The sequence below is a fragment of the Danio rerio genome, chromosome 20 (assembly GCF_049306965.1).
Source record: "Danio rerio strain Tuebingen ecotype United States chromosome 20, GRCz12tu, whole genome shotgun sequence".
In the NCBI taxonomy this organism is placed as follows: Eukaryota; Metazoa; Chordata; class Actinopteri; order Cypriniformes; family Danionidae; genus Danio; species Danio rerio.
In genome coordinates, this window is record NC_133195.1 from 46,130,001 (window position 1) to 46,140,000 (window position 10,000).

General features: G+C 35.0%; 1 long non-coding RNA gene across 2 annotated transcripts in view; it reads right to left on the reverse strand.

Moving 5' to 3' along the window:
* The window catches only part of LOC108180238 (uncharacterized), a 33,473-nt gene that overhangs the window by 4,820 nt on the left and 18,653 nt on the right, over positions 1-10,000 (reverse strand). Inside the window, exons 2-5 of one of the 2 annotated variants that reach the window (XR_012396050.1) lie at positions 9,586-9,705; positions 7,289-7,454; positions 6,681-7,057; positions 959-1,035 (exon numbers count right to left, since the gene is read on the reverse strand). This is a non-coding gene — a long non-coding RNA (uncharacterized lncRNA). The remainder of the gene's footprint in view (positions 1-958; positions 1,036-6,680; positions 7,058-7,288; positions 7,455-9,585; positions 9,706-10,000) is intronic. The other variant, XR_012396049.1, reaches the window with a different exon arrangement.

Below are 10,000 nucleotides of genomic sequence, written 5' to 3' on the forward strand. Positions count from 1 at the left end.
TTTTGTTTTATGTGTCGTTCCCAGTCCAGGTCCATATACTTTGAGTGTCTCTCTCTAAGAAATGTAATTTGAGCCAGAGGAAAGAGACTCCTGATAAAATATAAAACATCATTAATAAATAAAACAATAAAAAAGTAAATAAATTATAATAATAATATAAAAACATCATTAATAAATAAAACTATAAAAAATGCCTATATTGAAATATAAATCTGGCCATGTTATTGACTAATCAGAAATTCTTCTAAAAACAAGAAAAAAATATTAATAAATAAAATATTGAAAAAAAGTAAGTTTTGTTATTTATTACTCATCCTCGTGTTCACTATTTAAAATATTTTTATTTTTATGTTAGAGCTCCCTCATCCAGACTCAAAGTCCACAAAAACAGTAAAAAAACATCCTCAAAACAGATCATACGCCTTCACATAAAACAAACATTTTTATTCACAGTTTCTTCTCCTCAGTGTGATTATAGGGCACGCATTCACAAGCACTGTGCAGTGACATATACCCCACGGATGCCTGTGCGACTTCCTCTCTGACTTCCTCTCTTAAAAACTTCACAGGCACATCCAAGGTTATATGTCAGAGGCGCAACACGTGAACGCGTGCCCTATACTGACACTGAGGGAAGAAACTGTTGAATAAAGTTATTTTTGTTTTATGTGCACATAAAAGTATCCTCATAGTCAGGAATCTTGCTGTCTATGAGAGATTAAGGAGCTCTCAGATTTAACTAAAATATCTTCATTATTTTCATTCAGATATCTTCATTTGTGTTCTGAAGATGAATAAAGTTACTACCTTTAGTATTTGCTTTAATATTGTCCTCATATACAACCTTCTCTAGTCTAATGTTTTGCTAATGTGGTATATGATTTATGGTTGGAGGACATCATTTATTGACTAGTGATTTTGTGTGTAGTTGTAGTTCATGGTGAGTGATAATCCAAACCCTGTATATATAGGTGGCGAAGTCCGTTCCTCCACGTGGTGCCACTGGAAACTGCCCATCTTGAAGGTGGTGCTGAGCTGAACACGGACAAAAACTGACATTAGTCTGGGGCGACAAGCCTCACAACTGATGACAATCATGAATTTTGTACTAAAGTTTCAAATAAAGTCATATTTGTCAAAAATAAGTGCTTGTTCTATTTTTTAAATGTGGATTACTGCTGATTATTGTGTGTTTCAAATGAGATCATTCAGGAACAAGAAATGACAACGTTTGTAGATTTAACACAGATTAGCTGGATTTAACGTTACTGAGCTGAATGTGTTTGATGTACAAGCATACATGTGATGGAGTTTTTTGATTCTGAGAACTGAGCCACTGTGCCACCCAGTTAACTTAATACTTTTTACAAAGTTAAGTGGATTGAACATAAAACAATACAATTTTTCTAGACAAAACTCCCAATCAAAGATAACTCCTACATTTTTTACTTGAGATTTAACATATGGTGTAAGACTTCTGAAGCCCCTAATATAAGACATTCTTGTTTTTGAGGGGCCGAAGAGAATAACCTCAGTTATCTGTGGGAAGCGGTTGCATTTCTGAGCCTGTATTAGCTGCAATAGCAAGCATTGTGTGCAAAACTGTCAAACAAACAAACAAGCAGGAGTATTCTGACCATTTTATGGTTGCAGTTTGAGAAGTTGTGTGCTGTTTTTATTCTTTTTAATGTCTTTATAAGCTCTTCATTGTCTTTTAAATCTCTTCATTTGAACCCCTTATTAGATTAGTTTGGTGTTATTGCCTCTTCAGAACTGCACTGTAAAAATAAACGTCATTTTACAGATAATTGTCTGTATTTTTTTACAGAATTTTCCAGTTTTTTCATTATACAGGGAAATACCTGTTGTTTTACACATCTGTTCTGTAATAAAAAATTCTAACATTAAATTTTCAGTTATTGCTTGTAATTTGGTATTACGTTATTTTTTTAAAAGAAAGATTTGTATGTATTTTTAGAGAGTAACTCATATTTCTACGTTAATATTTAGATTATTCCTGTAAAAATAGGAAAATAAAAATTCATTCAAATAATTAGAGAAGGGGGAGACTGCAGACTTGGATCCAGACAGATCTACGGCCCAGGCAGTTTTAAACCCCTGTTGTTCCTGATGCGTCCAGTAGAGAGAGTACAGTACAGTATAAGCCTCCAGAGCTTTATCACACCCAACCATTGGTGTAATATAACAGCAATGTGTTAGTTTGACTAAAATTTTAGCAAACTATGTGCAGGCAGGCTAGCTACATGTTCTACATCAACAAAAAAAGTAAAAGAACATTAACCTACATAAGAAAGTGTGTTATGTAGGCTAATTTTCATTGACTTTTTTGTCTCAGCAAGGGAGTAATTATTATATATTTAATAACTAATTTAAAGATATATATTTTCTCATAGATTAGACAATACACTTGCGTGGTCTGGGTAGTCAGCCAAATCTACACTACATTATTCCTCCATATTTGCCTTTCTTAAATATTGAAATAAATCTAAACAGATATGAAAATTGAATTTTATTCAAAATTTTAAAATTGCATTGCATTCAATTACATTTGATATAATGCAATCCTGTTCTAGTTTAAACAATTAAACGATCATATATCTATAAATGCATAGAGAAACTCAAAATTATAAATGGTCTACTTATTTGTGTTCATTTAGCTATACAGTACATTTTATATATTGGCAATGAAGTTTGCACTGTACATGCATTCATAATGTTTATCACTTATTGTTACATAATATTTATTGTAACAATTTGTTACAAAGAAAATAATTATATATGCTAAATATGGGAAAGTCAGGGTCACAATTTGTAGCTGCAAATAACAAAACATTTCAAATATAATGACTTTTGTTATACCTCAAGTTATAATTCTTAAATCATAAATCAAATAAAAAACTATTTTGATATGTTTCGCATACATCCAGGTAATATGTAAAATGGCATGAATTTTTTTTTCTTTTTCCATTCCTTACTGTTTCTGAGAATTTTTAGATATTTGGACTAGAAACAAGTCTGAGACTCTTAAGTAAGAAAATAATTTTTGCAGAGTACTTATGCATAACTTTTTCTTTTCTTTTTTTTTTTTGATGCAAGGATTCAGCTTCATTTAAAGAAAACTGGCAATCTCTAGTGATATTGTTGTCAATAAATCAATGTTAAAAAAATCTAATGTTGTCTGGGTTTTTGTCAGGTAGCTAAATGGTCCTTTGAATTTTAGAAAGTAGTAAATTGTTTGTCTAAATGTTCAGCAGCTGTCTGGTAGTCAATACCACTGCATTCTTATCAAAGCACATCATTACTCCATATTACACTGTATTGTTTGGTTATAATTTTGTTATTTTCAAAATGCAACTTTATATATAAACAATAGAACAAAATGCATCTCTCTATATGAATATGTATAACTAGGCTACAATTAACCATTACACTTTCCAACTATTTGTGTATTTAATTTTTCTTATTAAATGAATCTAAATTAATTTGCAAGTGGGCTTTTGCATATCTGAAATTGTTTGGTGAGTGTATCAATTCTGCATATTATCAAGTGAGTTTATAACTCACTTTCGTATACATTAACTTAGCTTTCATATTTAGTTTTTAAAAAATGTTAATTTTTTAAAAATTACACATATATATAAAAAAATACATATATATATATATATATATATATATATATATATATATATATATATATATATATATATATATATATATATATATATATATATATATATATATATATATATTTCTGTGTCGTTCCCAGTCTAGGTCCATATATTATCAGGAGAGAGACTCCTGATAATATACATAATATATTATATATATAATATACATGGCCAAAGAACTAAATTATTATCCCTGCACCACTCTGTGAAGAGCTTTACCTCCTCCCTGTAGTTCCTCTCATCATTATCCTGGATGAGACCCACTATTGTGGTGTCATCAGCATATTTAATAATGTGATTAGTGCTAAGTTTTGCACAACAATCATGGGTCATCAGAGTGTATAGAAGTGGACTCAAGACGCACCCCTGAGGGGAGCCTGTATTGAGCAGAGTGGTAGATGACGAAATACCCTCCGCTCGCACAAACTGTAGCCTATTTGTCAGAAAGTCTAGAATCCAGTTCCGAAGAGGTGTATTAAGACCTAGAGATGCTAATTTATTGACCAGGTGCTGAGGAATAATAGTATTAAAAGCAGAGCTAAAACTAACAAACAGCACCTGTACCGATGTGTTTCTACCCTCCAAGTGTTCAAGACTCAGATGCAGTGCAGTGGATATAGCATCATCAGTTGACCTGTTTGGCCGACAGGCTAACTGAAATGGGTCAAGTGAAGTAGGCAGGATGGAGGTGATATGACTTTTTACCAGTTTCTCAAAGCATTTCATTATCAGTGAAGTTAAAGCTATCGGCCGATAGTCATTTAAAGAAGTGACTGAAGGTCTTTTTGGCACTGGAATGATAGCAAATGTTTTGTAGCATGATGGCACAACAGCTTGATGCAGAAAGATATTAATTATGTCCGTCAGTACAGGCGCAAGTTGTTCTGCACACCCCTTAAGAACTCTGCCTGGTATTTTGTCAGGCCCAGCCGCCTTACCAGCGTTTACTTTCTTTAGGGTCTTGCGGACATTAGTGATATCAAAGCTTAGCACCTGCTCGTCGTGCTGCAATGTGGCCTTCACTGCTGATGTAAAACAGCATCAAACCTTACAAAGTAGTTGTTAAGATCATCAAGTAAGTTAAAGTTGTTTTCACAGGACAATGAGATGCTTGTATAGTCTGTGACAGACTGAATACCCTGCCATAAACTTCTAGGGCTCTATTTTGACGATCCATGCGCAGAGCGCAAAACGCAGGGCGCAAACGCTTTCAGGGCGTGTCAGAATGCATTTTTGCTAATTTAAGGACGGGAAAATCCGCTTTGCGCCATGGCGCATGGTCTAAAAGGGTTGAGTTTATTTTCTTAATGAGTTATAGGTGTGTTTTGAGAATAAACCAATTAAAGCCTCATCTCCCATTACCTTTAAGAGCCAGCTGCGTCACGCCATAAGCGCATTTTGACGTAAAGTAATTTCACTTTCGCTTTTGCTCTTGTGGATAGGGAACCCTTTACGCACAGACATCAATTAGCCTATAAATAATTAATTTGTTTGTTATGTGCAAAGATTTGTTTCAAAACTATTTCTAAATTCAGTTCTAATTTCCAGCAAACGAATAAAAGAACAATAATAACAAAGTGTGCTCAAAATACTGAGTTATTTCCAAATACACCTGCCATGCCCCATATTGTCTAAAATTTGACAGGTGGACTAATCTAAGCTTGTTTTTTAATAAAACAAATATAAATATGGATATAATAAATAATACTGCTAATAATAATAACATTATACAAAAGCAAATTGAATGAACTGAAAAAGCCTCGCGAGAGAAAGAAAGTAAGGCAGTGGTTTTTAAATCTTCATGTAGACTAGAAATTAATATGTTTCGTAATATTTTAGTCATTTTTAATTATATCCTGTAAATATCCTTATTATATATATATATATATATATATATATATATATATATATATATCCTTAAGATATTATATATTTTTCATATGTAAAGATATTTGATTATTGCTCTGCATCTTGTTTGTAGTGTGTAAGCCAGGTGCACTTTGCGCCAGACAACAGAGCGACTTTTTACAGTTTCTCAAAATAGTAACGCACCAAAACACGCCTGCTTTTTTAGACCAGAACACCTATGGGCGCACATTTGAGCGCAAATGCATTTGCTATTTAAACAGCGTGGCGCAACGCCTCAAAATGACCCTTGCGCCGAGCTAAAAGTAGCAAAAGAGTATTGCGCCGCGCCTTTCGCCACATTGCCCCGGTTGTATGATAGGGCCCCTAAATTGTCTTTGTGGTCCTGAAAGTATTCTTTAATCTTATTTCCATGGGCTCTTTTTGCCACTCTGATTGCCCTATTCAGATTGGCCCGAGCAGACCTAAGGACAGCTGCATCCCCGCACTTGAAAGCAGAGTTTCTTGTTTTTAGCAAAGTCCGCACCTCTGCAGTCATCCAGTGTTTCTCATTCGCTCTGACTTTAATGTTCTTAGTGACACAGCCATCCTCCATACACTTAAAAATATAACTGGATACAGCATCAGCATATTCATTCATATCTGTGCCTTGGCCATTTGTGGAGGCCTCTCTGAACACAGTCCAGTCTGTGCGATCAAAGCAGTCCTGTAATTCAGACATAGCTCCCTCTGGCCAAATTCTCACTTGTTTTATAGAGGGCTTGGTACTTGGTACTTGGTGTCTTTAGTATAATGTAATTACCCGAGAAGTCACAATCCAATAGAACTAGTAACTATAAGCTACTATAGTAACTATATAGTTTATATTAACTATAAACGACTATTTTTTTCCTCTTCAGTAGGTTATTGATAAAATACAGTAAGTCTTAAGGTTTAATACAAATTAATTGATTTTTGAAAATCACCAGGCAACCCCCCTTTATTGTCCCGCGACCCCTCGGGGGGTCCCGACCCCCACTTTGAGAACCTCTCCTCTAAAGGATTGTTATGCTGCATTATTTAGGGCAACTGGAGCCAGGAACACTTCCTAAAAGACATTATAATTTGAACGGCATCTGCACTTACTGTATGTTAGTCTTTTTTTTTTATTAATCACAAGGTTTCTAAAATCCTGAGCCAGGCCGTATCCAGAGCAGCTGCTGTGGTGGTCATGGAGGAGTGGAGAGCATGAGATTGATTCCTGTAAGACTCCAGTGACAGACGAGTCCTCGCATTGATCCTGAAGGACCAGCCTGTACACCAGCTGGTGATCACTCCCACCTTCAGCTTCTCCACGATGGACGTCTAGCGTTCTCCAGCCTCAGGCGCCTAAACTGCAGCTCTGCACAAGACGTTTGGTCATAGGAGAAATGGTCATGCCCAAGGTCACCTCCTCCACCTGCTCCTTAAATGGTCACCTGCTGCACTTGGCTCTCCATCATAGTCGCCTCCTCCACCTGCTCCTTCATAAAGGTAAACATCAAGACAAACATCAAGACAAGATGTTAACTATACACTCAAAAAATGTGCTTGTTTAAACTACTTGTTGCAAATTAGTTTATTACTTACTTTTTAATGTTTCATTCGCTTAAATTTGTAAAAAGAAAAAAAAAACAATTAAGTAAACTTGAAGGAGTTGTGTGGAACCCAGTGTCTTTTACAGTGACTTTAAAAATATCGCGCATGCATCTCACCTTCACAAAAGTGTTGAGAAAATGAGCCAATCTTCTGAAGGTAGTCTTGGGCATAAGTGGAAAGTGTGCACCGAGGGGTCAATATTTCACATTTGTGTTCTTTGTTCTTAGTCTCCTTGCTGAGAAGCAGAACAGGCTAGTACTCAACGGCGAGGAGTTTCTTAACCTGCAATGACAAGATTGGGTATTTAATGTTTAAAGCAACAGAAAAGCAAAAAAGAAAAAATATGTGTATATTATTAATTATTGACGACATTCAGTCAAGCATCTTTGATGACCGCATACCAATTACAGTTTTTCTCAGTCGCGTTGGTCCATGTCTCAGATCAGAATTAAATTCTCGAAACTACCTGTTCAACCTCCACATCATCGTGTCACTTGTGCACATCAGAAAAGCAGCTTCTGACTCCTTTGAACAAGTCGCAAATGCTTTTGCACGACCATGCAAATGATTATGTGCAATTCTCTGATGTTTACTACATTATCAGCTGCTTATGTCATGTTGATCTAAATTATTATTTTTATTAATTTATTGTTTTGGTTTCTGTTGAATTAATCCACCCCCACAACATTTAATCGTTTGTTCATTGCATAAGTCTTTACATCCAAGTTGTCATATGTTGTCATAATGCATTTATCTATTCATTTCCATTAGACTTTTCTTTCTAAATCTGTCTACAGCAGGGGTCACCAACATGGTGCCCGTGGGCACCAGGTAGCCCGCGAGGATCACATGTGTTGCCCGCAGGCCTGTTCTAAAAATAGCTCACCATAGCGCCACTTACCAGTAAGCTTCATCTAATATAGAAGTAATCATTTAAAAATGTAAATATTTGCAGAGATATATAAAAATAAAGTGTTGCACATTGATACATTAAATACAGGGTATTTCCCACCCTGTTAAATCATTGCTGATAACTTTTGTGAGAATCATTAACATGATCAGTGTCTTCACATGGATGAATATCATTAATTATTACCAAAAATATAAAGTATAATTAAAAGTAAATTGAGCAAATTTGTTATTTGAGAGGTGTTTATCAAACTAGTAGCCCTCCACATTTTCGGTTCACAAGAAGTAGCTCTCAGTTTCATAAAGGTTGGTGACCCCTGGTCTACAGTTTGTACATTTTCCCAGGTTAATCTTGACTTTTTCTGATGAAATGGCATCTGAGATTGTCCTATGTTCACATTTCTACTTTTGTTTTTGTTTTTTTGTGCTATGCGGTGCTGCATTTGTCTTATCTTGACATTTTATCCTATCTTATCTGACTGTCTTATCCGTACACAATCACACAAGGACTTGTCTTTATGATGGCACTGACACATTCATTGACACAGAAATTTAGTTTTGAGAGATGAACTAAGGATTCAAGAGACTGGCTTATGCAGATAATCCATGGTGTTTTGCTATTTGTACGTATTGTTTTGAGAAATGAACTTCCTGTTTTGCTCATTTCAATTTTGATCTGAGAAATGTACCAAAGTGACTGAGAAAAACTGTAATACCACACAGGATGTTTAACTTTGTGGTAAAATTAGGAAATAAGAAAGGCTGATACAACAAAACCAACTCTTCTACATTGAAAAAACTAAACAAAAGGATGAAACCATGAGGGCCTCTAAACATTAGCTCAGGATTAGCTCAAATATTGGCAAAACTGTGTGACCACTGTACAATTGGACAGTGACAATCTACAGATTAACTCAAAGTAAAGGCAGAAGCTACTGATTATACAGCCAAAAGGGTGAACGCTCCACATTGTAAAGATGTTTTACAATTTTACACATTATTAACGTAGAAGGGTGGCACGGTGGCTCAGTGGATAGCACTATCACCTTACAGCAAGAAGGTCACTGGTTCGAGTCCCAGCTGGACGAGTTGGCATTTCTGATAGAGCTTGAGAGATACTGCAAAGAGGATTGGGCAAAAATTCCTAAAGACAGGTGTGCCAAGCTTGTGGCATTATCTTAAAAAAGACTTGAGGCTGTAATCGCTGCCGAAGGTGCATCAACAAAGTTTTGAGCAAAGACTGTGAATACGTGTGATTTTTCAGGATTTAAAATTTTTAATAAATTAACAACAATTACAAAAAAATCTTTTTCACATTGTCATTATGGGGTATTATGTTTAGAATTTTGAGGAAATAAATGAATTTAATCCATTTAAGAATGAGGCTGTAACAAAAAAAATGTAGAAAAAGTGAGACGCTAAGACTTTCTGGATGCACTGCACATTCAATGTTTGACTTTTTTTTCTGAAAAAAAAAAAAAAAACAGTTTTAAAAAGTACATACTATAACAAATGCTTCATCTTTGGATGCATTGTTGTGGCTCTTCTTTCAACCGACCACCCATTCCTCCTGCTTCCAACTGCTGAAGCTTTTTTCTTCAGCCTCTGCTTCACAGGCTGCTTCCTTTTACAATGTGAATTGATTTTTGACAGACAAGTAGTCAGATAGAGAGAGAGAGAGAGAGAGAGAGAGAGAGAGAGAGAGAGAGAGAGAGAGAGAGAGAGAGAGTAAAGTTAACAAAATAAAGACAACAGATATTATGATTTAGAGACACATAACAGAGACAGTAACATATATGGACACGAGTTTTGAAAATGATAGATAGATAGATAGATAGATAGATAGATAGATAGATAGATAGATAGATAGATAGATAGATAGATAGATAGATAGATAGATAGATAGATAGATAGATAGA